The following is a 27,387-nucleotide window of genomic DNA, read 5'->3' as shown; positions in this document are numbered from 1 at the left end:
TTTTACATTAGGGCATTACAATTATCAATTTAACAGTCCTGAAGATGGTCTCACAGATACACACATGGGAGACCGAAACGTCAACCTACGCTCTTTTCCTACTCAATCGACAAACATATAAATTAGGAAAGGCGCCATCAGGACCTACAGAGTTTATCATTCATGTTTTATTGATTTCCCTGTAGGCCTGTTTCTGATTGCCTCTTAACTGATTGATAATTCAATATTTTCATATACACCTGGTTTTATGTTCTGTGTTTATGTTTTGTGTTGAACATTAATGTGTATTATTCAGTAAAACACACTAATATTGAGTTATTCCATTATAGGACCATTGATTTGTCCTTCTAAGTTTTCTTTAATTAATTCATAAAAATTCACTTTCTAAATAATTCCCTTGGAGGCACCTCCTACCTTTTCATATATTTGTACCCAAGCCCTCGAGGGTATATCAGGTTGCTCACTGTGATATACTCTGTTTGACTACTTGGCACGTTTTGCAGTCCCCCGAGGTTCAATGCATTGCACTTCAGCCAGGATCTTCATTAACCCTCTCGCCAGGTCCCGTTATTCTTGAAAGATTGTTTTTTTATAATCAAATCTTCTGAATTTTCGACCGGTTTACATTTCAGTGGTGAGGAGAACTGGCACCTCACTTGTGTTCTCTATAATTCTCGGTGACAGGGATTCTAAGATACTGCAAGTTTGTGCACAATTGCTGGCGTCGGTAAGTGGCCGTGGGCAAGGGGGAAGGGTAGGTAGCAAGTGAGCTCTAGGAGAGTAGGGGAAGTGTCATGCTTTATTTCCCCCTTGCCTCCACCTGCATTAATCAGATTGGCAAACACAGCCTAGCCAATAGCAAAAGACATTTCTATAAATAGTTTCATTCATTTTCATAATAAAGCTACTGCATTCAGTTTTAAAAGGCCCACAATTTCCCTGTCTCCACACGCGTGGCTCCTATAAATGTAGCTGGGAGAGAGTCTGTGTAGACCGCCTCCGCCAACTAGCTGTCGGTGACCATTTGTAATGACAAATGGGAATGGCTGTAAAGCGCTCTGAAAGAGAGCCTTAAAGCAGGGATGTCCAGCATGGCCGCCATAAAAGTCGTAGCACTCCTACAGGGCGGGGGCGTTAGGCTACTGGTAGCCTCGTAAAAAGCAATCCTTCTTCGGGACTGCCACAATTTTCTATTACAGCTGTTTTCTCCTAATTGGACACTTTTATTTCTATTTTATTTTTGGGGTGTGCTTTAAGTTTGTCCTTCAGTCTTCACCAGTCAGTTTTGCGAGGGTATTTGGCGATGAATTATTATTGAATCACGTCCAAGTGTTAGATTTTTTGCAGACTAGGCTGCTGGTTAGAAAATGTTAACTCGTTGCATTCACTCCCTAGTACTTGGTGACCAAGAGAGGTGGGCTGAAGACTAAATTAACTTAACTTAAATGAAATTAACTAGCCAGGATGACAGGGGGAGAGAGTGATGGTAGTAAAAGGGATGGGCGGCATTTTTCAATTCTCGCCTAGGGTGGCAAAACACCTAGAAACGGCCCTGCCAGACACACCACTCTTCTAACAAACTCCCTTTCCATATACCACATTTTGAATCTAGGTTGGGTGGAACTGAGTTCTCTGTTGTAACTTTCTTTTAATGAAACACCCATGTAGAAATGTGATACATTTCTTCTCATTTGCTCTCTTGTAAGAAGCTAAAAAAGCAGTTATTGTTTTCTCAGGGGTACATTCCTCAGTGCCAGCAGACCGCAACAGTGCAATATATACGATTCCTTATATCTTCATATAACGTGAAAGAAAACAGTGCAACGAATTCGGGATGGAGCAGATTTCTTCCACGATTTCTGATAATCATCAAACACACTCTACACACATTATGAGATCAAGTTATATGGAAATTAAAATAAATTCCCTTCTGCTGCTGTGTCCTCCGGAAAGAGCTCAATATTGTTTGAGGGTCTAGTTACAATAAATAAGGCCAGCCAGGCTCTTTCATGAGCCTCTACTGTACTGAATAATTTGTCAATAGTGCATTAAGTTAACTTTCCAGTCGTTCTCGGTGTCCCATTCACAATAATCGCTCCCACATCAGTTATTGATCACATACCCACTTATAGATCACTCCCCGCCTCCCCCCAGTTATTACCCTCAATCTTCTTTTCACTCTTATAGATATCACAGCCTCCTCTATCTGAAGTAATTTCCCTCATACCCAGCCCTACGTTAGTTTTGCGCCTTTCTCCCTTTTGTAGCTATTTCCCTAAAACACCTTGCAGTAAATTTTTTCGGTGTCATTCGGCCACTAATCCCCCTACTAGCAGTAATTGCCTTATTCACCTTCTTCAACCAAGGCGTTACCGTTTCTTAGCAACCGCTAGTCCTAAGCCTGTACAGAGCGTGCCCCTTACGTATCTCCTTTAGAAGCCATAATGGAGTCGTAGTTTGTAAGCTTTCTGTCTCCTTATACTGCCTGGTAAAAAATGATAAAATTAAACGTCATATCCCATCAGCCTATGCGAAAGCCTCAGTCAGGGTGTGATTAAACGTAGCGTGTGCGGGAAGCTAGACACAGGTGCCCCACGGGGCGTGCCGGAGGCGTAGAGTCTGTCGGGAGTTGTAGTATATGGGCTCGCGTTGCCTCTTCGTCGATCAAATGACCCTAAACGACCAGGACTCGGTTTCCCGGCAGGTGCCTTGCTGTCCAGGCCGGGTCTCGTTTGAAAGGGGAAACTGGGGCTGAGTATTCGAGTGGGCACCGAAAGCAGGTGAGTCTTGGGGGGCATAGTAGCGGGTTGTGTGATTTTACTGAAGCGAGCGGAGCTCTGGGAGCTGTAGTTTGCAAAGGAGGGCTCGGCAGGCATTGCCATTGTGCTTTGTGGGCGAAAGACGCCAGTGCCTAAAACTGAGGGTGAAAAGATTTTTGTTATCCTGAGATATCAGGGAATTAATTATTGTGCCACACGCTGGGCGGGGAGCGGAAGGATCCCATCATTATCCGTTTACACGTGGCTTTCGTTAAGTGTGCCTCATAGTATCAACAGGCACACGAGCACTATTGTCTTGAAGGGAATGTTAAGCACAAGGGGAAATAACCGGCAACCTCCCAAAGACACTGTCAAGGAAACGTGTATCCCGTTTTATTTTTCGTCGTTATGTCAGCTCTATCTCATATCTATAAACAAATTGCATGCCAATAGACCCGACCCACACGGGAGACTCCCGATGTTTGAAGCAAAAAATGGCATAATATTCACTGTTTCCTGTCTGAAATTTCGTTTGTTTCAATAGAAGTGAGTGGGGGGAAATACAATCTCTTGATTATTTTGTTAAAATCTCCTACTTTCCTCTTCTAGAATGTTGGAATGCGCCATGCATGCTTTGTGACCGGTTTCCCCTTATTCCTTATTCTAGCTATGCGTAGCAATGTTCATTGGGCTACAGGGCATAACAAATGATGTGCGGGAATGATGCTCAATCAATCAATCAATCAATCAGTGACACTTATAAAGCGCGCTACATACCCGTAGGGTCTCAAGGCGCGGGGGGGGGGGGGGGCGCTACTGCTCTTAAAAGGGCTTCAAATCGTATTTCTTTAGAATACGGGGATGGGAAATCTCTTATCGAGGTGTCCCATAGAAGAGTTCCTCTGGTTTGTTCTATTATTATACATAGTTTCTTGGTGTTTGGTGGGTTTGACAAGGCTTGTTCTTGAACATATATTTATTCTTAGATGGTAGTAACTGAATGTGCACAGCATTTTTTTGTTCTAAATAAATATTGGAGTTTTCAGCATGCGATTTTAAATGTCTGCTTTGTTCGGGCCGGCAGTGGTATTTCAGTTGTGTGTGTGTGTGTGGGGTGGGGGGTGTTTGTTTTGGGCCTGATCATTGAGTAAGGAGTCCTAGCCCATTGGCGTCCCACTGGATGCTCCCCTTGGCTTCCCTAGATAATTGCTGAAGTTGTCACCTGTAGACTTTTGCATTTCGTTAAATCTTGCCCCATTGTAACCACTTACCAGTTAATATTTTTGTCAAGAAATGCAAGGGTAAAGCGTTCCTGACTGTCTAGCAAAACTTTTTGTCAGTCACAGACCGTGGATCATTGTTAATGCCCCTTGTGTACTGATTTGCCTGCTATCTTCTGTGTTACTGTGGACAACTCACCTGGAACGGTTAGTAGGGTACGGGATTGCTATTTTCGGTCGTTCTTCCTTTACGATCCAACCTGGAAAAAGAAGTTACCTTTGAGTAATGAGTACAAAAGTACTTTTGATCCAAGATAGTGGTATGGATGAAAGTTCAGGGCTGTGTGTTGCTGCTGGCCCATTATGTGTTTCTCCTAATTACTATGTTTCTTCAATGTTTAGTAGGTAATCTCCTTTGTCGGGATGCCTGGATAGTGGTAGTATATCATAGATGGAGATTTAGCAGTGGCAGTCCATTATCTTCCGTATTACGACTCTCGTCATCGTACCGGTGGTAGATCACTGTCTGCACCAGGGAACAGTCGTTCCCTGGTAGTGGCAGAGCTGCGCCACATTTTAAAATGCTCAGTGGGACTGCACCAGTCCCACTAAGTGTATTATGAGTTCCTGCACCTCCAGCCATTTCATGGCGGGAGCCCCACCATCAAAAGGCTGGCAGTGCAGAAAGAAAGTGGGCCCTACAGGGCCTTCATGCCCACCCCCACCATGGGGATACATTCAGGGGGCACATCATATGGCCCACTGTCTGTATTCTCCCAAAGTTCTAGCACGGCATGTACGATAACGTCATGCCGTGCTGGAACGTTTTTTTACCACTCCCATTGCAGTGCCTGTTTTCCATGGGAAAGGCAAAGGAACGTCAACCTTCCACAAGTTCAACTCCTACTAAGGCGGGCAGTCCTTGCGTTGCTTTTGGAGGTGCTGCATCAGCGGAGAGCCGGTGCAGCACTATCAAAGTCGAAATTAGCCCCTAAATCCTTCTCCCCTAAGTGAAGTATAATCATTTCACCATTCATCAATGGTCGTTTTCCACACCAGGATTCTGAAAAGAATGGGATGATGAATAGATTGTTGCTATACTTTGGGGTTGCATGCTTGCATTATTATTATTTCCTGTGGCTACTCCACCTTCTTCAGGGTCTACCTGAACATATTAAACACCAGACTTGTTTGGGGGATGTTTGGCTTGGTGCCTAAATGCACATCCTGCTTGCATTTATGTTGTAACAGTCTAACTGGATTTATATCACTGTCAATATGTTTTGGTTTAATTTAGCTGGGGCAGAAGATGACGAATATTCCTGTCAGTTGGTGGTGTACACCTAAGATTACTATATTGGTTTGTGGGGAGTAGAAAACAGGGTTAAATGCATAACGATGCATTGTATCAGCAGTTATTAGTGTGCCTACAAGTTCACAATCCAATTTGTGCTCCTTTTAGAGAAGGTCAGTTTACCTGTAACCAGTTTTGATCGGAAGATTAACTCAGTTATTTTTTGTCATTTTTTAAAAGCAGTTGATGGTATCGCCCATTTGCTCGTCTAGTCCTTGAATTTGCAGATCTATGTCGGTGGCCATAGATATGCGCTTCACTGTGCAAGTTCTAATTGGAAAACCCCCCGATTTAATTTAAGTCCTATGTGGGCTGTTTGCATGGTAGCATCCAGCTTATCTGATTTGAGGGTGAATGTGACCAGTACTTATTTTGGAGTGGTAAGGACTACTCCTTCCCACGATCGGAATTTGTTGCCAACAGCCATGGTAGGGTGTCCCTCCTCTGAGTCCTTCATTAACAGTACTAAGTATGTTGGCTGTTCATTGCATCATGAGACAATTGCTGGTTACTCTGCAGTATCTTTTACCAGCACTGCTGTACGGGGCTCAAAGGCCACAAGTAATGTTGCACCACGATTAGTTAACCAAGTTATTTCGTTTTAGTTACTTGACTCTCCAGTTTTGGTAAATAGGAGACTCCGTGTATATTTTAGGAACTGTGGGCCATATGTACTAAAGCATTTACCCATAGACACAGAATGGGTAAACATCCTTTGATATATCTGTCTCTGTAAGTGGTTTAGGAACTCTGGTGCAGGATGATACAGTGAAAAACAATAAGCCTAATTTAGAGTTGAAGATATTACTTCTAAAATCAATCGGTCTTTCGCTGCAGGATGGTGAAGTAGGGCAGTTATTTGACAATGGTACATATGACCTCGGAACATGTGTAAAGCATTTATCCGCTGTGCCATAGTTTTCAATCAAATCTGGTCCAATGTTCTCTTAACACGGGAATGTTTTGGAGTCTCTCCTGCCTTCCTGATTTCTTAGCTTTATTACAGTGTTCTTTTCCCCTTGCCAGCCAATAAAGCACACTCTCCAGGAACAGAGCAGCATTGCATACGTTGGATATAGTATGTCCATAAAGTTTGTAATGTCGAAATGCAAAAATATTTGTGTCTGGGTAATTGGGCTGCTTTGGGCATCAGATAGGTTGGCGTTCTAATGCCCTGGGCCATATCACATCTATTGGAACTAATTAGGGCTTCATGTGTTCTCTGATCACTGCGGGGAACTGTGCACCTTGTAGATCGGACAGCCAAAGCAATTTCACTTGTGGGTACTCGACTTCAGGGACCCATATCTTGCAACAGGCCCATTGCACTCAAGAGTTTGGTAGCCGGAGGGACCCACAGGGCATGGTGCAACCACTAGACACACAGGTCGTACTGGTCAGGAATGGGAAATGGGTCAATCTCCCACCACATATTCAAATGGTTTTTTTCTGGGATTGTTATAGCCAGGAAGGGCAATCAAGCTAATCTGAAATGCGGGCGATTGGTTGGAACCAAAGTAGATACAACTCAAATATGTTAAGTTAAGAGGTAAATCCTATGGGACATTCTGAGGTTGGGAGATTAGGAAATGTGTGACTTTCTGTGGTCAAGAATGGTACCAGAATGTCAGGAGCAATGCAGGCTCGCCACACTCGCAATTTTGAATTAAGGTCCCACTTATGGTCTCACATTTTTTTAAGTCTCGCCTAGGCAGTGCTTGTACTGTCTCTTCAAGCCATGCTGTATTCAGATATGGACTAGAAGCTCAGCCAGCTTTCCTCCTATTCTTTTAAATTGGCTCCTGTTACTGTCCTTTCCAAATAGTTGCTTTTGATTTGTCAGTAGGCTTAGTAGTCTCTCCTTAGTATTGCCTTTTCTCCTTTTGTAACCTCCTATGAGGACTTGCCCTTTTACTGTGTTACTTGGTATGTTTTATTTGCAGTCTGTGAGAACTATTTTATTAAACAGCTTTCTCCTATTGGAGGCACGACATGTTTTTCTGCAATGGGGTCACTTTTCAACTCTCTGCTGACTTTCATATTATGCGTGCCGTATCACCTGAGTATGACTCAGTGCCATATTCTTTTTGTTTTGCACACCCCTGCGTGTTCCTTAAAGCTCTTTTTCTTCCCCTCTTCCATTTTGCATTAAGAGCCCTCCCTACCCCACTCTGTATTCTTGTTCGGCATAAGCAGGGGAGGTGGGACCGGTCCCTCGCCATAGCTTGAGGAGGAGTCCTCAAAATACACACTAGGACGTAGTTCTCCTCCACGGCAGCCGAGACTGCCTCAAAGCCATGCTGGGGCCGCAGCTACTATAAACACTGCCACAAACCTGCATCCTGGCTAGGTCTGCGTATTTCATTAAAAATTAGGCAATCCTATTCTCTTTCTCCCCCCCTGTGTTGAAAGGATCAGGCTGTGCACGTCGCTTTTTAACTTTAGCAATGGCAGACGCACAGCTCGATATTCTTCCTCTCAAAGCCCAAGGCGCACGCTTTCATTAACACCTGCTTTCATATCATAGCGCTCTCTTTACTATCAACACGGGCACAACATGCCCCCGCTTTCATTATTAACGCCCACTTTCATATCATAGCACCCACTTTGATATCAACACAGGCACAGCACGCCGCCCGCATTAATTAACACCCGCTTTCATATCATGGCACCCTTTTTAGGTCTCGCCTACCGTTACAGCGAGCATGCGCTGCTCGCTCAGTTAGATATATTGCGTGTGAGGAGTTTTCAGAAGGGGACTTGAAGCCCCGCCCAACTTTTTCATTGGGTCGCGTTAGCACTGGCTTCCCATTGAAAAGGATACTTTTTCGTTACCTCCCTTTCTCCTTTTCGTCTGGCCCATCCGGACTGGGTCGTCTGCTACACGGCTGTCGTGAAGCAATTTCTTATGTTTAGGGGGCCATCTGTTTCTAATTAGCGTGTAGGGGTGCAGCCGGAGGGCGGTTGGGGTTACTTAGGAAGTTGCCAACTTTGCTTCCGTTCTCCGAGGGCTCAACGTCCCTTCAGAGATCATGAGTGAATTTGTGAATTGTTGTGTCTTGTAAAGCGCACTGCTACCCGGAGGCCTCGTAGCGCTATAGACCGCTGGGGAACCCGTCCTGGCTTTCCCTGTGAGATAGTCCCTCCTGGGGGTCTCCAAGGTGAAACCAGGCATCCCCGGCGTTTGTGTGGGGCCGTTGTGGAGATGAGGCAAGCTAATGCCCAGAGTTGCCGAGTGTGCTCCCTGGTCGGAGTAGGCACCGATGCGAGAATTATCAGTCCGCTGATCCTGGTCCAAGACCCTGCCGCGTCGGGAATCGAACCCTGGTCCCGGGCCGTTCTCTGCACTCGGGTCTGCCGCCTCTAACCAGTGAGCCACACCTCTCCACTACATACATATGCGAAGCGCCTCGAGGCCCGCCTGTGAACGGCAAGCAGGAGGTAACTGTGTGTGAGTGGTAGTCCGGGAGTGGGAAACGTCCTTCTGGCATACCGGAAGGCAGCACCCAGCTGTGCCGAGGTATCACGGCGCTGCCAGGCGCTACCTACTCCACTCGCGGTGCTGCTAGGCACCACTCACAACACTGCCATGCACTACCTGGTCCACTCGCGGCACTGCCAGGTGCTACCTGCATCACTTGCGTCGCTGCCAGGCACTACCTGCACCACTCACGGTGCTGCCAGGCACTATCTACTCCACTCGCGGTGCTGCTAGGCACCACTCACAACACTGCCATGCACTACCTGGTCCACTCGCGGCACTGCCAGGTGCTACCTGCGTCACTTGCGTCGCTGCCAGGCACTACCTGCACCACTTACGGTGCTGCCAGGCACTATCTACTCCACTCACGGCACTGCCAAGCACTATCTGCACTTACACGGCGCTACGAGGCACTTCCAGCACCGCTCACGGCACTACCAGGCACTACCCGCTCCACTCATGGTGCTGCCAGGCACGTCCGGTCTCAGCGAGGGTTTCCCGTGAGTGAGATGGGCCAATAGTTTCCAGATTTTTGACTGTACAAAGTTTGTGTCTGTGAAATTCAAGCATACAACGCCTTGAGCGCCTACAAGACTTCCGCTGTGGCACTAGGACATCTTAATAACGAGAAAGTGAAAACTAAAATTGATACTAGTTTGGTTTACCCTTCACCTGCCTTTTTTCCAGGCCCCTTGGATACTGTATGATGTGTAGGGAGTGCATTGAGTCATACTATCGATGTAGCGCCCCCCCCATCGGGGTACACACTGTGGGGCCCAAGTGCGTTCATTACTGACTCAGACAGTGCAATTTGCCGAGCTGGGTCCCCCCGCCAGAGGCACCATTGAAGTTTCTCGCCGCTCCAGGTACGGGGGTGGGGTAGAGGTTGGGGGTGTGCTGAGGCCAGTGGCTATACGTGGGGTTCTTCCTGGCTCAGTACCTGCTGGTCTTGCTGCCCAGGAGAAGGGTCGACTGGCCTGTATGGAAGACAGGCACTGCCCGGTGGGCTGGGCTGCCAAGTCAGTGGGTGAGCCGGTATTTTGGCTGTTTCTAGGCCTGTTTTATGGTGTTCGGGCCGGTTTACATTGTTTTTTTTTTAATTAAATTTATACTTTATTGCATTCACAAGTTACATACACAGCCGACATCGCCTACAACCCGGAGGCCGGCGGCATCAAAAAAGGGGGGGGGAGAAACACCCTCCATTCCCGGGGTACAGGTAAGTTACACAGCCATAAAGACCAACAGCCCTAGGGCCTGGCGGCGAGACTGCAGGTGTGGAACAAGTGTGCAGAAGCAACAGTTCGTAGTATCTACCACTGGATGATCATAGCATATAAGCAGTATGCACCCCCCACAACGCCAACAATGTCAGACCCAGGGGTAGCATGGCGTGTCAGACTGGCAGGATCGAAATAGCCACCTGGGGAGAATCGCGCATAAACCCGGAGTCGAGGGCATGACAAACGGGGACCCAGGGAAAGGTGTATAAAGGGGGAAGAAAGAACCTCCCAGTCAACAGCAAACCCACCCACCCCAAAAGAAGAACAAGCCAGACTACCGAAACCCGTGCCCACCACCCACCTTCTGCTCTGCTCCCCGACCATGAGCCCTTCAGCCAGGCTAAGGGAGATAAGCAAATGCCCACCAGTGTAGGAGGACGCTCTGGGAAGGGGACTGCGGTCGCCATGAGCACGCACAGCCGTCCCTAGCAACTTACAACTCAAAAATTCTCAAAAGGCAGGCGTGACTCACCACACTGTCATAACATGGAAGCATTCAGCCGACACACTCCTCATCCACTGCCGACGCAGCCCCCTCCTCCTGCAGCACATCCAGCTCCACACTCTCCGGGTCCGACTCACCATCCTCTTTCGCACTCTGAAACGCTCGAAACAAACCCCAAAAGTTCTTGGGTCTACTCTTTGGAGGCAGGAGTTCACTATACACCTCCGATTGCGTGCAACAGTAAAGCAAGTCTGTTTCCCACCGTTTTCTAGTAGGGACTGGTCCTCGCATCCAGCACAGTGCTATAAGCCGCTTTGCCGTCAGTAATGCCATGTCCGCAAGGCGCCGCATAGCCACAGGAAGAGGTTTTGAGAAACCAAGTAAGGCGAGCGCCGGGTTAGGCACGATCACTTCACCAAGGATAGCGCTGAGGTCCGCAAAGACCTCCACCCAGTACCTATGTATGGCAGGGCAAGTCCAGGCCATATGTAGGAAGTCTGCTGTGTGAAAATGACAACGCTCACACTCCGCTGATTCTCTAAGGCCATACCTATGCAATCTCTCGGGCGTGTAGTAGACCCGCTGTAGGAATTTAAAATGTACCAGGCGATGCCTACCGTTGAGCGAGATTTTCCTGGTATTAGTCGCACAATAACGCCACATATCGTCTGAGATGGGAGATTGGAGGTCAGCCTGCCAGGCCAAACGGGCCTTGGAGGGGGGATACAACCGTTGTCTATCACCCAGGGACCGAAGAGCAGTGATCAATTTGCGAGCTGAGGGGTCTTGATGACATAGGTGAGTTCCGGCACTTCCGGCGGCTCAGCCAAGTCCGGGCCTAAAACGGAAAGGGCCGCTCTACGAACTCTGTGATATTGAAAACTGTGAAGTAGCGTTGCCCCGGGACAGGAGTGAAGGACCTGCTGCAGCGTCTTCAGAGTGCCGTTCAAGAAGAGGTCACCCATGGTAAGAATGCCCAGGTCACGTAGCGCCTTCAGGACGCCCTTCTCCGTCAGCGGAGCCAACCAGGCAGCCCATTCTACACGGAGCAAAGGTGAATACAGCAGCGTGCACTCGCGGGAGCTAATCAGTGCATGCCAAGCATGATTCGTGGCAGCTATAGAGTCCAGATTGCCGACCCTCCTATCAGGCGGATAACACACTGTCGCTGGAAGCGGAACGGGGTCAGCAAAGAGTCTCTCCAGTTTCACATGAGGGATACCCGGATCCCCATGAACCCACGTATGTAGGTGTGCACCCTGAGCAAGCCTGTAGTAGCGCTCCAGGTCCGGAGCCCCAAGGCCCCCCTGGTCGTATGGAAGGGTGAGAGTTTGCCACTGCACCCGCGGCTGTTTGCCCCCCCACGCCAGGCGGACAAGTGTCTGGGTAAGTTGCCGGAAAAAGGCTTTGGAAAGGACAACAGGTATATTCACGAACAGGAAAAGGAACCTGGGGAGCACCACCATCTTCATGAGCGCAATCCTGCCCATGAGCGAAAGCGGGAGCCTGGACCACACTTCGACATCATCCACCAGTTTGGAGTAGGCCACTCCATAATTCTCGCGTACCAGGACCTCCGGATCCGTATGTATGCGTATCCCCAAATAGCGTATAGAGTCCGTGGTCCATTGCAAGGGGTACTCCGAGTCGAATGGGAGCGTCACCGGAGTGAGGGGCAACGCCACCGATTTATTCCAGTTGACGCGGAGGCCGGTTTACATTGTTGATGTTCCCTGATTTTAAAACAAGCATTGGCTGCAACAAGCTTAAATCTATGTAATGTACTTTGCAAAACAATTATACAGCATGTCTTTAGAAGTTCAAAACTACCCCAGTTTGTAAACATGGGCCACATTTCTAGCTGTCTGACCCACTGATGGGGGGCCATATTTTATTTGTGCCTGGGCCTATTGTCTGTCCTAGGCTGACCCTGCCCAGGGGTGGCCTGTACACATTCACTGCTTGTGAGCCCCCTTCCTGCTGACCCTACTACCCTAACCCACGCTCACAAAGGTTTTTATTTCATTTTCTAAGGCAGCCAGCAGCCCCTCCCCCTTGCACACATCTTGGTTGCGCTATAGGGTTCCAGTTACCCAAAGATTTTAATTTAAAAGAGTCTGGAGGGGGATGTAGTCCTGGTTACGGTGTGCCGTCTACTACCGGGGGCCTCCCCCCAACCGGTTAACCAAGCGAGTGGGATGACACCCCTAGGAGCTGAGAAATAATCTATATTATTAATAATTATTATTATGCAATTTTCTAAAGCGCATAGCTACCTCATTAGAGGTGTCCCAGCGCTAGGTACAGGGGTCCACCGGCCTCAACGCAGTTATCAAATCGGACTATTTTAAGCTATTTATGTTTTAAAACCCAAAACGTAAATGGAAGGCATTGTCATTTACAATGCCAATAGCTCAAAATCGTATAAATGCGAGACCCATTGGATTGCAAATGCTTGTTAGTATTAACACGAGCGCCACACAGTGCCCACATTAATATTATCAACACAGGTGCCACACTTTAAGAGGTATGTCGACAATGTCTTCTTTATTTGGACCGGTCTTCAAGAACAATTGGATGAGTTTGTGCTTTGGCTAAATTCTAGATCACAGGACATCAAATTCAGTGCAGAAGCATCAGAGAGAGCAATCACGTTCTTAGACGTGAAGGTATATCCGTTAGAAGGAGGCTTAGGAACCACGCTATATCGAAAGGCAACGGACAGGAATAAAACCCTCCACTATACAAGCTCCCATCCGAGAAGTTTGCGGCAAAATTTGCCGTTTGGACACTTCTTGAGGATGCAGAGGAATTGTTGCTGTAAGGACGAATACGTTGAACATGCTTTTAAACTCATGGAAAGATTAACAGAAAGAGGTTATCCGAAGAAACTTGTGAAACATGCGTTAAGACGAGCCTGGTGGGTGCCCAGAGACTCCCTATTGGAAAAGAGGTCAAAACCTGAACCGACTAGAATTGTATGTGTAACACCGTTTTGCCCTAATGCACACTAACTAAAGAAAATGATTACTACAAATTGGCATTTACTTCAAAATCTACACGAGGACTTTTTAGAACTACCACTGTTTGCCTTCAAGAGGGACATGAACATTGGCAACCATCTAGTAAGGGCAGCCCTACCAAGCGAACAACCAGCTAACCTCAGGAATATGCTCCGCCTCCCACCAATAGTTGGACATCATAAGTGTGGCACCTGTACATGTTGCGATCAAACACTGGAAGGAACAGTCTTCTCTTTTGAAGGTATACATTGGAAACACGACAGTTTCACAAACTGTAAAACAAAAAATTTTGTGTATGGCATAGTGTGCCCATGTCCCAAGTTGTATATCGGGAAGACCACACAAGAAATTCGTCAGAGGATTACCCAACATAAATCACGGGTGAGAAGAACATTGGCAAACGCACCATTGGTGAACCATTGGATGTCAAAAAACCATAAGGAATCTGATCTCAGATGGACAGTGATATCTAAAATGGACAAACGGGGGAGCAACTTGGATGCGAGACTCAGCCAGCGAGAGGCATTGTTAATTATGAAATACAACACTGCAATTAACGGTCTGATTGAAATCTCTGAAATTTTCAAAACATAGGAAGCCCATTCTCAGTACAGAATTTCCACGCTCCAGTACTAATATACCTGATTTCCTTCAATTAATACATTTTTTTCACATTTCTTATAAAAACATCATGCCCGGATTCCTTTTGAGAGAGCCACGATAGAAATAAAGGTCCTTCATTGTTTAAACAGGACATAGACTACATTTCCCAGAAAGCCCAGCAGCACCTGAGTTCATGTGACTTTCAGGAAGTAAAAGCCCCGGTTTCACGATCTCAGTGAGCCTTCCATTCGTCCACAGAGGGACAGAACCCAGCCCGACAGTTTTGCGAAACAAGTGAAGAAAGGAATCCTGTCTGAGGTAAGAGACAGCTTCTTCAGCAGACGCACGGTAAAGGAGTTTTAATATTCCGAATATCGGCTGCGCCACGCACTGAGCTCCCTCCAACCCGCAAAGTCAAGGAAATCTATGCAGCTATTGTAGACCGCCGGCAGCATGAGTAATACCCCGCTGACCTTTGAGCTTGCGAGCGCCATTCCCACCAGACTCTCTGAGCTTAGAAAAACGCGCCGCTTTTGAAATTATCGCTGCCATTACTCATGCTTGGACATTTCCCACAGGCAGTTTGTCACAAAAGGAAAGCCACGGACTGACACAGTGTGGATACACAATTCGCTCGCGGCGAAACTAGGACGGCACTTGGTAAGTGAACCGCTATACCAAGGCGATCTCTTCTATCTTTTGTGTAATCATTCCCAAAAATCAAGGCTGATTTCGGTTCAATTCCTTTATTCCAAAAGGCAGCTAGGAGGTTATCACAATAGGGGTAAGTTCCTTTGGCCACACATTTTAATGTTTTGCGTCTGAGCGTTACTAATTGGTGTTTAAGTGTGATCATCTGTCTGTTAGTCAGAGTATAGAAGGTTTTGAATTTGGGTTTATGTAAATTTCAGATTCCAAGACAGCTCCACCACACACGAAATCGGTTGTTGAGAAGACTTAAGGTAGGGGAATCGGCAATTGGTTAGGCACTAAAGATGAGGTTTTGGAAGAAGCTATCCACAAATTGTTTTTTGTTTTTGTTTTTTTAGAGTCTTTTTGGTCCTGATGAGAACCCCACCAGTTTCAGGGTTTGAAACGCGTCGACCTGATCCCAGGTCACACAAACTGAGGAGTCATCATTGTTTCTTGAGTTTATTCACAGTTACAAATCGATAAATTACTTTAAACGTCTTAGCACAATCGGTTTCATTCCTGGTGTGTAATTTTTGACTATATTATGGTGTACCTAGCGACCATTGTGTAGTGTGTATGTGAAGTTTGAAAGAGGTATGTATGTGGTGTAAGTGCAATTTGTATAATTGTAAATATTTTGTATATTGTGTACATATTTGTTTATAGAATTTGTCATATAAGGTTTTTTGCACAAGGAATATTTCTTTCGAAAATTCACAAAAAAGAAAAATGCAAGCTATAGCATAAAATGATGAAGCAGACGTTTATGTTTCATTCATAAGGGTCATTAGCAAGTTCCTTTTTCCAACAAACTATCAGTCCTGGCACACATATTGTTATTTAGAGTATTCTGACTTAGCCTGACTGATTTCGAGTCAAGGCCCATTTCTGTTTACTGACACTTTAAGATGCAGCATGCTTTTCAATGCTCTATGTTTTCTATTGAGAAATCCGCTATATGCACTTCCAATATGTCAGGCTGCATTTCTTAATATAGGGTTAATTATTGAAGAGTACCCTCCAAAGAGTAGGGCAGCGACCGCTTGTCACCTGGTGTGTAAGGACGCAACGCTTAAGTAGTGGGTTATTTAATAGCATAAATTATTGTGTACTTTAAAGTAATTTTCAATTCTGTTTATTCAGTTGAGCTAACACACCGGAAAACATTGTTTAAAAAAACCAAAAAACCGCAGGACTGGGGCATTGTGTGATCTCAGACCTGGAGTTACCAGGTAACTAACCATACAAGGCAGTCTTTCCTGTGTCTGTAAAATATTGTGATATTTTCTTTGAGCTTAACCCGTTTCATTCATCCAGTATTAATTTTCCATAAGTGCTCCTCTTTTAGTTGTAGTACAGACGGTTCCAACATGTTTTTCCTATACTTATTTGCAGTATCAAGTGTTTGTTTCAAAGGCACAACACATGACTTTACCAGTCGTGGCCGGCATTAATCGCGAGTAGGGGGCTGGGGGTAGCGCGGGGCGGTTAATTTAATGCATGTCCCCTGGCCAAGCCTGCATTTTCTCGGCACCTGCTCCTGCTCTCCTGCCTCCGGAAGCAGGCAGCCTCCCTCCCCTAAGCCAATCACAACGCTGCAATGGCAGAGTTGTGATTGATGGGAACGCTGCCCAGCCAGGGGCTTACGGGGAGTACATTTTCTCCATGTAGGCTGCATTGCAGCCTGCATGGAAAAAGGGAAGGGTGCGCATGACTGGTTTGGGCGGCCCCAGAGGGCCGACGAAACATTCATTGCACCCTCAGGAGTGGGCACATCACCCCCTTTCTGCTCGCAGAGTAGCCTCGCCCACCTGCCCGTAACCAAACCCTTCTGCTTTCTCACAATGCGAAAAGCAGAAACATAAAATGGTAGTTATTACCATTTTATGTTTTTGCTTCTCGCACTGCGAGAAAGCAGTGGGTCGACGCTCCTCCGCCATAGTGGAGTAGCCTCCCCTGGACTTTACTGATTTCACCCACGTACCAACTTTGGGTAAAAAATGCCAGCTTGTCAGTAAAATACTAACAAGGTGTTAACGGGGAATTATTTTACCTCAAAGGAGGAGTAAATAAGTATTGCGTTCTCCATAGCAAGGCAGAGTAACACTGCTTTGGAAACACCGTTTTGTTAATCTAACCTGTTTTTTACAGCATAGTTGTGACAAAAAAGTGACCCAGCTGGACATGATACCTGTTTAACCTATACACTTATGATTTGGGTGCATTTTGTTCAGGCCGGAGGGATCGTTGTTGACAAAATTGAGCTATATTGTGTTCCAGGCTGGATAAGACTTTTTTCAGGTCGGATAAATCATCTGTAATTTCTTTAGAGCTACGTTTGTGTTTGTTACTGGAGAAACCTTTATATATGGCAGAAGGTACTCCCTGCTTTATATTTCTAAGGGTATTACTGGTTCCAAAAAGGGATGACCATGTTGAGGAACGAGGCTGACTAGTTATTTACACAGTTATGTAACCTTAAGGAAACTTGCAATGTATTGTTAAGGCGCTCTTCAAAGGCCACCTATGCAGTGTGCTATGGTGTATAAACCCTACCAAGCTTAGGATTGGCAAATACTTGAAACCCCCTGGGTATACTTTAGGTGGCCTCTCTAGCCTAAGCCGCTGTCATTTTTAGGTCGAGCCTAAACAGCGCTTGCGCTGTAGGCGAACTATTATTATCTACTTTGTGGGGTCTGACTCCTCCTTGGCTTAAGATTGGCCTTGATAGGTTTTTGTGTGTGGCATTTAAAATTAAAGTGTGCTAATTGGCTGAGGCTTAGAGCATGTCCCACCTTTTTAAAGAAAAAAGTTTCCTCCCCTGGAGTATTGCCGTGGGTACGAGCAGGGAGGCGCACGCAGTCCCTGCCTTTCCATTGCCATGCTCTCCGTGTCTTTAATAAAATTAAGACTTTCCGTCATAAATACTAGGAAAATCTACATTTTATGGCAAGACCGGAGGCTCCTATTATGCTTGTTCAAAGCATATTAACCACCAATGAAGAAGCAGTAATCACCAATGAAGAAGCAGTAACAACAGGTTTACAATAAAACATCTTGAAAACAGTATCATTAGACCAATCTGCTGATTTAAGGATATCCTCCAAACGAGAGCCTGCCCAAAAGGCTTTAGAGGCCATAGCACCCCTAGCGGAGTGAGCACCAAAGGCAGAAATGTCAATGCCCGCGAGGGACATGATCCAACGCACCCAACGGGCCAGAGTGACGGAGGAAACAGGGAGATGGGGTTTACGAAAGGAAATGAGCAATTGCGAATTAGAGGAAGTCCTGAGATCAGCAGTTTTCTGTTGGTAAACTTTTAGGCATTGACCAACACAAAGCTGAGGCTGGGAAGGGAAATAGGGATAAAACGCAGATTGCAAATTAGTTTTGGTACACCTGTGAATCTGGAACAAAACACCAGAAGGCGAAAACTGTCTGGAAGACAAATCCAAAGCTTTGACATCAGAGACACGTTTGATATTAAACACAATAACATTGTAAGCTTGGTGGAAAGCATCTTGAGGGGGAGAGCAGCATTGTCAGGCCAGGAAACAAACAATTTGAAAACCAAATTAACATCCCATGAAAAGGAATACTTAGCCAACAGAGGTATTGAAAATCGAACTCCTCGAAGAAGGCGACACACCAAAGGGTGAGTACCTACCGGCTTGTTGTCAATGGGACAATGGTTAAGAGAAATAGCTGATCTGTAAAGGTTGACAGTGCGATTGAGATTTACTAGCGCTACCCTCCGAGGCTAGAAAATTAACCACAAAACTTACAGGGGCTGAAAAGGGATCGACAGACCGGTCCAGACACCAGCTTGACCATAAAGTCCAAGCTGACTTGTAGGCTCTGGAAGTGCCAGGGGCCCAAGCTCGGCTGATAAAGAGTGAAGCTTCCTGTGAAATGAGGACGTCAGAAGTGGAAGACCGGAAATTTTCCATGCTGAAAGAACTAGGGATCGGTCCAGGATCATGACGTGGGGAAGACCCTGAGGGTCTAGGAGGAGATCTTCGCTGAAAGGGAGAAGCACTGGAAAGTCCACAGCTAGCTCCAGGAGTGAAGGGAACCAGATTTGAGATTGCCAGAAAGGAGTTAGAAGAACCAGGGAGGTCGACTGACGTCGAACTTGGGCAAGCACTCTGTTGATCATCAAGAATGGAGGGAAAGCATAATTGAGGTGAAGGGACCAGTCCTGAAAGAAGGCATCCGTCGCCAGAGCGAGAGGATTCGGTCGCCAACTGAAGAAAGCGGGTAGTTGGTAATTGAGACGGGAAGCAAAAAGGTCTATTGAGAAGGGGCCCCATTTCTGGGAGAGAGAAAGAAATACGGAGGGAAGCAGCCTCCAGTCGCTTGAATCTCGGAGATAACGACAGTGCCAATCTGCAATGGCGTTGAGATTGCCTGGCAGGTACTCCGCTCGGAGGGACAGTTTGTGCTGAAGGCAGAATTCCCAAAGGCTCTTTGCTAGTTCTGCAAGTGGTTTGGATTTTGTGCCACCGAGATGGTTTATGTAGCGGACCGCAGAAACATTGTCCATCCGAAGAAGAATGGAACAGCTTGCCTTTTTTTTTGCTAGACTGCGAATTGCAAAAGAGCCTGCCAGCATCTCTAAACAATTGATGTGCAACGACGACTCCTCTGGAGACCATGTACCTCCAGTCAAGATTGAACCACATTGGGCGCCCCAACCCGACAGACTGGCATTTGATTCTAACACAAGATCTGGGGCCATAGCGAAGATCGTTCTTCCGTTCCACGCATCTAAATGGTCGATCCACCATTGTAGTTCGAGACGGGACTCTTGGTCTAACTGAATGAGATCGGAATACGCCAGTCCTTGGCGGAGATGCCTTATCTTCAAATGCTGCAGGGCCCGATAATGAAGAGGACTGGGGAAGATGGCCTGGATAGACGCTGACAGAAGGCCCGCGATTCTTGCAAGTGAACGAAGGGACACCTCGGAGATACGGAGAACTTGACATATCTCTGACCGAATGGCTGAGACTTTGGTTTGCGGAAGATAAAGAGATGCAGTGGATGAATCCACGCAAAAGCCCAGAAACTCTATACTTTGAGAAGGAACGAACATGGATTTTTCTGAATTGATAAGGAAGCCAAGCTCGAGGAGAAGAGACTGGGGTAACCTTGTGGTTGGAAAGAAGAGTCTGTTTGTCTGTGTGCATGAGCAAGATATCGTCCAGATAAATGATGAGACTAATACCTAGGGACCGAAGATAAGACACCACAGGTTTCATCACCTTGGTGAAGCACCAAGGAGCGGAAGAAAGTCCGAAAGGAAGCAAACAAAATCGGTAAGTGACACAGAGCGACTGAAATTGTAGATATTTCGTGTGAGATTCGTGGATGGGAATGAGATCGGCATCTTGCAGATCTAGTCTGACCATCCAAACTGATAGACGTAAGGTGTCTCTGAGATGGATGATGGTCTCCATCTTGAAGTGATGATAAACCACGAACTGGTTGAACCACTTGAGATTGATGACAGGACGAACCTTTTTGTTCTTTTTCCGAACCAAAAAGAGAGAACTTAGGAAACCCGAGGGGTCGAAGGGAGCAATCTGGATAGCTTGTTTGAGAAGGAGATTTTGAATTTCTTGTGAAACGAGCAGAGCTACGTCTGCGGAAAAAATCAACGGAGGAGGAAAAATAGTCTGGAAAGGAGGAGCGAAGAATTCTATGAGATAGCCTTGGACAGAATTGAGGACCCACGGGTCTGCAGTCAGGGTGCAGTCAGGGCCCCTCACCTCCAATGGGAGGTGAGGGGCCTACCTTGAGTGTTGACGTTGCTGTTGTTGTTTCGGAAGCCTTTCTGTCCTCGGCCACGGAAGCCACGACCTCGTTGGGGATATTACTGTGGCTTGTATTCTTGATAGCCGGAATTGGCTGCGCCTCTGGAACCTTGTTTTTGATAGCCGCGGCCGGAAGAGCGGTTCCTGCCTCTGCCGGCCCTGCCAAAAACCCGAGGGGCGAAAACTTTTTTGATGGAGAATTGGGCCTTGTCTAGGGAAGCAAAAGTAGAGACATAGCGGCTGAGATCCTTGACAAGAGAATCCCCAAAGAGAAGTCCATCAGCCTTCATACCAGGATCCTGGGAAGCCAGGTTTGCCAACTTTGGATCTAATTTGATCAGCAGGCCCTTGCGGCGCACATGAATTATCGCGGCATTAGCATTGCCCAAAAGGCAAAAGGACCTTTGAATCCACAGAGAAACTTCCTCAGGGTTGAGGTCAGACCCCTCCATGCGAGCCGCCTCCGCCATGTCCAGGACCCGGGCCAAGGGACCAACAACATCTGAAAGTTTGTCCTGACAGGTGGACCATGCTTTGTCAACACCTTTGCGAGGGTCCTTGCCAAACTTCGAAAAGAAAGTAAGGAGAGGCTGATCTGTGGAAAGAGTTACAATATGACAAGGTAGGGAAGGTTTGGGCCATTCAGACTTGAGTTTTGCCCTAACAGACTTGTCCAAGTGAAGACGGAGCTTTGAAGATATATATTCTCCCACATGACGGGCGGGGAACCATTCCATAGAATTGGGGTGTCTGATGGACGAGGGATCAAACATAGGATTGCCCTCCGTGTCAAAACGGACCCGGAGGCGGGAACCGCTGCGGAAAGAGGAAAGCACGAGAAGCGCTCGTATGGCACCAAATGAGCTTACCACGGTAACAAATATACATAAATACTGCAAATATGAGAGAAAATAGCAAGCATGACTTATCTGACTGCGTAGCAGCAAGAGAAGAGGGCCACTCGCGGTCAGAACTGGCCATATATAGTACTCATGTTGTGATTGGTTTGTTGTTTGTTTTCTTTAACCCCATTGGCCAGTAGTGTGCCTGCTGGGTGTTGTGTTTTTTACTTATCTTGCTGCTATTCAAAATAAAGCTAGAAAGGAAGGCATAATAGGAGCCTCCGGTCTTGCCATAAAATTACTCTTTCTTGCCTCAATGTGTTTGTTTGCTTAGTGCACTTGGCGGGGCAAGCTTGGACACCACTATTTTTCCACAGTTTTATAAAGCGGGAACTCGACGCAATGGTATTGGAGCGCTTTACATGAACACAAGTTACGAAGGAAATGTTCATGTTGTAGGCACGAAGAGATTAAGCGATTTGTAGAGAATCACAATATGTTGAGTCGACGCCAAGGCTCGTACCTGATTTACCCCAGTTCCAAAATCGGCAGTTCTGGTCGTAACGCCGCATCTTCTTCTACATCCTGATTTCTGCAATGTATATTTTCTATGTAAAACACTGAGTTTATCTTGGCAGCCACATATGTATAAGAATGGCAGGTGGGATGAAAATGCAAGAAAAATGGTCTGAAAATGTTTCAAATCTGGGTTACTGTTGTGGAGCCTGTCTTCAGTGTGCACGTGTGAATGACCTCCACTTGCTGCCTGATCTGAACAGCACAACAAGGTCTTAAAAATAGGTCTTCCGGAATTATTAGCAGTGTTCATGCAATTTACTACTTCTGTGCCCAAATGAATGGGGAATCTCATTTGCTCACACTTTGCAGAATCGTCAGAAAAGTGCGTTGAGTGGTTTATGGAGGAGTAAAAAGGAAATAAGAATTGGCAAATCTAATAGGTCTGGCTTTAATGCGCTAATGCTTTTAAACCGCATTGCCTCATTCAACCATGTGTTTGAGTAGTTGAATATATTGAAGCGAGGTAGATTGGCTTTGCCAGTGCTTGTTGGTTCTGCACATCACTAGAGTAACCGATAATGTGAACACTGTTGCTATCCCTCCTTTTATTGTACATTGGATTCTTTCTGCCAATTCAGTATGTACACATGACAAATTACTTAGTATTTTGTATGGTCTTGTTGCTGTGAAGAAAAGCTGCTCCATTGTGTCTGTTGCTCGTCTGCTAAACAGGTTTAGTTGTAAGGTTCTTTATCTTTCTGCTGTGTCTGAAAGGTTGACAAATGCATGCTTTGACACACCTGCCTGCGTTTGCCATTTTTATATCCGGCTTGAAAGTACTGCTGTTTGCAACCAGTTCTTTAAAATGTAGATAGAGAGGATTTGGCTTTGCCTAGAAGAGTATTTCTGTCTCACCTCATGCCATTGGCTGTTTCGTGCACCATTCGCCCTCCTAGGAAGCAGTTCCATTGGAATCTGTGATGGATTATTTCAAATATGAAAAGTGCACTCAGTCATCACGCTGTTTGTCACATTAAATGTTTTATCGCCTACATCCATTCTATTCAGAAAACAATGCTTCCTTGTTACTCCCCCTCCCCCACTCACACACACTGTCAATAGACCTGGCTGTAATGTAATAAACATCCTTTTTGCATGCAGCACATGTGAATGTTTGTACTTACATGTGTTGGCACAATAAAGCCTTCCCCTTTGCCTTTACCAATGCTTGCTTTCTCTGAGGCTTTGTTAGGTTTCGCCTGGGGGCGGAGCTCCTAGCTCCGCCCAGGAGAAATCTTATGTCCCTACAGTGTGGGGCTTAGTCCCGCCCTCTGTTCCATTGGCTAGCTCCATAAATGGAGGCTAGCCATTGGAACAGAGATCTGTCCGTCATGGCCGGACCAGATTCGTGGGCGTTCCTGCATTTTTTTCCCTCTCCACCCTTTTTGCATCGTCATCGGGCGGTGGGCGGAGTTTTTTTTTTTTTGGTGTTTGTTTTCGTCATTATGCCGACCACAGCCGCCTGAAAAAGTCCAGGTGGCTGCCCGTTCCCGCCCCCCCTTCCGCTGACCGTGTGCTGTTCCGGCCCCCCTGTCCGTGCCTGCCCCCCCTCCCGCTGTCCGTCCCCCCCTCCCGCTGTCCGTGTGCCCGTAGGTGCTTGTTTTTATTTTCATTTCGCCACCGCCAATGCTTGTTTCCAGAGCTGCCCACGCTGAAGCCCGGCCCTGCCCACACGTTTCCCTTTAAGTATTCGCTGTTCCCGCCCCCCCCCTGTCCGTGTCCGTCCCCCCTCCCGCTGTCTGTGTGCCCGTAGGTGCTTGTTTTTCTTGTTTCTATCCCTCCCCGTCTCCTTAGTTTTTCTTTTTCCCTCCCACGCCCTACATCCTCCAGCCCTCTCTCCACCTTCTGCTTATCCACTCCTCCTTTACTCCTCTTTTCTATCTCTTTTCCTGCTTACACACACACACCTCTCCCGGTCTCTACCTGTGTCTTCAGCTGCACGTGGGAGGGCAGCCAGCCGCCCCCTCTCATTGGGCCCCTCTCTTAAGTTCTAGGCCCTGTCACTCAGGACTTTCTCTGTAGCTCCCCTGCCTGCCTGCTCCACACACAGACCGATCCTGGCCACCATGAGGAGCGGCGTTACCTGGTTCCTACTGTCCTAGACTCTCTGCGCCTGGGCCATACCCGGGGTGCGCCCTCAGTCGCCTGCCTCCAGCATAGGTAAGGTGGATTCACTGTGTGCCCTGCGGCACTTCACTCTGTGCAGATTCCCCAATCAAGTCTCGTGTCCTGGCTTTACGTCCGGATTTATGCAGCTCTGCCCACAAACTTCAGATTGCCCCTTGTGTGCCGGGGGAGTGGGTGGATATGCAGCACCCCTGATACAAATGAAGCTTGCTTTGTTCACCTTTAACAGTGATGTTTCAATAGCAGGATTACAGCTGTCAGAAGTGCACAGAACTTTTTTTTTCTTTTTTCAAAGCCTTCAGAGAGTTCGGAGGAATATATGAGTCTTGTGTGTCTGGGAGACGGGCATATGGGTGTCTTATTCAGAACCTTGGAATGTTTGTAGGCAGGGGGGTGGGATTTGTGCGAAGTGGGCGCCTTTATGACTGAATTCACACGGGAGCTGTCTCACCCGTGAGGGGGTGTCTGTGGTGGAGTGTCTGTGGACCTCTCGGAGAGGTGACGTCCGAGAAGGTGTCTGTGTGACAGGTGACGTCCGAGGCTCCATACAAGGTGGGAATGTCTCTGGTGTGTAGGGGGATCCAGCAGAGAGGGATTTCTGTGAGGGCTGACGCGTCCCTGAAAAGGCTGTATCTTTTGGTGGCCAAGAGTTTTTGAAGAAGTGATGCATGTAACCTTCAAATTCGTTCATGTATGAGCGAAGATTCATTTTTATTTATTGTTTGGTATTTATAGCACCAACTTCACCCACCAGGTGTTCAGAGCGCTGTACATCTGTAGGTTTGAAAACCTCTGAGAGAGCTGAGTTGGAACGTATCTGGACGTCTGTGAGCACTGACGTCTGAGAGGATGCATTTGCCTCGGGCGTGGGTACTATTGCTGCAGCACGTGCAGTGATACTGGGGCCCGGAGCCCAAGGGGGAATATCTCATAAAGGGGTCATTTGTTGGGAGGTTCCACCAGGAGGGGGAGGGGTGTCTGTGAGGGCCCACGGAGTTCCCGTCACGGGATCTCTTTGTGTTTGAAAGAAGCAAGGCAGGGTATCTGTGGAATGGGTGCACGGGTGAGAAGATTCGCCTTTATTTTTTTAATTGGCTGTCGTATCTAGTGCAAACTTGACGCAGTAGGCCAGGGCTTCAGAGCGCTGGATGTAGGTAACTGAAAATACATGTTGGGAGCCTCACCTGTGAGTGGGCGCCTGAATTGGCACCTGGAGTCTGTGAGAGCTAGAGGGATGTGCGAGGGGAGGTTTGTGCGCGTGGGGGTGTGTGGAGTGTTTAGAAGATGGCTCTGAGATGTGTGCAGTGCACGCGCAAGAGAATTCGCCTGTTGTTTAGGCGTAATCTGAGAGAGGTCAAAAAGGGGGCCTCTATGAGAGGGGGCGCCCGAAGTTGGATACATGTGAGAGGCCCCTTCAGGGAAGTTTAAAAGACGTGATTGTGTTTATGTTTGAGACCGCGCATCTCCTGAGGGCTCAGGTAGGAGGAGCCATGTGGGAGGGGAGTGTCCCGGGTTTGGTGCCTCTGGGCGTCTTGACGTCTGAGGCGAGACATCTACGACTCTAGACGACCTGTTTGTGTTTACACACAAATTCCCTTATAGGGGATCACGTGGTATTTATGACTGGGGCCTCACACAACCCTCATTTGGGACACACGCCCCTCATTCATTTCAGTACAATTACCAGTTCTATGCTGTGACCGTTCATACATTTCCCCCCAATTACGTTTTCAAGTTCAAGTGAGCTCTACTTTTCTTAGAACAGATAGTCTGTTTCCTGGTGTGCGGGGGAAGGGGTGGGGGTGCATTGGGGATATCTGCGTCTTCTGAGGAGATCTCAGCTAGTTAATTTTGCAGCTTGCACTGGTTAGTGGTCAGGATTTTTAAGGAGACTCCCATTTTCTTACTTTTTCATTTTTTTTTTCTTCTTTTAAAAATAAATTAATACATTTTTGTTATTCGAGGTCTCCTGGTCCAACACATTCAATTGTTTTACTAAGAATGTTTCCTGAAAACGCCCAACTTTCCCCGGGGGTTTCGGAGTTGGTCCGATCTGGTCTGTACGAGTGTTTACAGAACGGTTTGTGGTGTGAGTCGGCTCGGGCTCTTTGGGGGTACTGTGTGAGCGCTGGGGTGCTGTATGCCTGTGTGTGCCGTCTGTGACCAACAAATTCTCTTGGCTTATCGCATTTGCGTAGCGCACAAAAATAACGGGCAATCATGGTTCTATTGCCAGGCTCTTTTTGAGAAGGCAGAAGGGGGATATAGCATTATTTACACAGAATCACACATTCGGTCACAGTGACGATGCCAGGATTTAAACCCCAAAGTTCTCTCTTTTGCTGCCTGCCGCAGCCGGTACTACTGGGAACCTCTTTAGTTTACTGTGCACATTCCCGCTACCCAGCGGGGCCACAGTTACACATCCGAACTCTAAACTGTATGGAAATTCTGTTGGGTTTTCATTCTAAGTTCTCATTCTCTACTACTCACTCTCTACTACCCACTCTCTACTACCCACTCTCAACCACTCTACTCTCTACTCATTCTCTACTACTCACTCTATACTACTCACACTCTACTACTCTACTCACTCTCTACTAACTCTCTACTCACTCTCTACTACTCTCTACTCACTCTCTACTACTCACTCTTTACTACTCACTCTTTACTACTCACTCTCTACTACTCACTCTCTACTACTCACTCTCTACTACTCTACTACTCTACTCACTCTCTACTACTCTACTCTCTCTACTACTCTCTACTAACTCAACTACTCTCAACTACTCTACTCACTACTCACTCTCAACTACTCTCTACTCACTACTCACTCAACTACTCTACTCACTCTCTACTCAGTCTCTACTACTCAGTCTCTACTACTCAGTCTCTTCTACTCAGTCTCTACTATGCACTCTCTACTATGCACTCTCTACTACGCACTCTCTACTACGCACTCTCTACTACTCTCTACTCACTCTACTAATAACTCTCTACTACTCCCTCTCTATTACTCACTCCACTACTCTTTACTACTCACTCCACTACTCTTTACTACTCACTCCACTACTCTCTACTACTCACTCCACTACTCTCTACTACTCACTCCACTACTCTCTACTACTCACTCCACTACTCCCTACTACTCACTCTCTG

The 27,387-nt window shown here is 46.9% G+C and overlaps 1 protein-coding gene across 1 annotated transcript in view; it reads left to right on the top strand.

The window, feature by feature from the left end:
- The first annotated feature begins 2,640 nt into the window (after positions 1 to 2,640).
- C5H1orf159 (chromosome 5 C1orf159 homolog) overlaps positions 2,641 to 27,387 on the top strand; it is a 283,602-nt gene continuing 258,855 nt past the window's right edge. Inside the window, exon 1 of the mRNA XM_086947843.1 lies at positions 2,641 to 2,780. The gene's annotated coding sequence lies outside the window, so the exon portion shown is untranslated. The remainder of the gene's footprint in view (positions 2,781 to 27,387) is intronic.

The sequence above is a fragment of the Lissotriton vulgaris genome (genome assembly GCF_964263255.1).
Source record: "Lissotriton vulgaris chromosome 5 unlocalized genomic scaffold, aLisVul1.2 SUPER_5_unloc_1, whole genome shotgun sequence".
NCBI classification, from domain to species: domain Eukaryota; kingdom Metazoa; phylum Chordata; class Amphibia; order Caudata; family Salamandridae; genus Lissotriton; species Lissotriton vulgaris.
The sequence above is the reverse complement of the archived record's forward strand: the minus strand, read 5'-3'. Positions and strand labels throughout refer to the sequence as shown.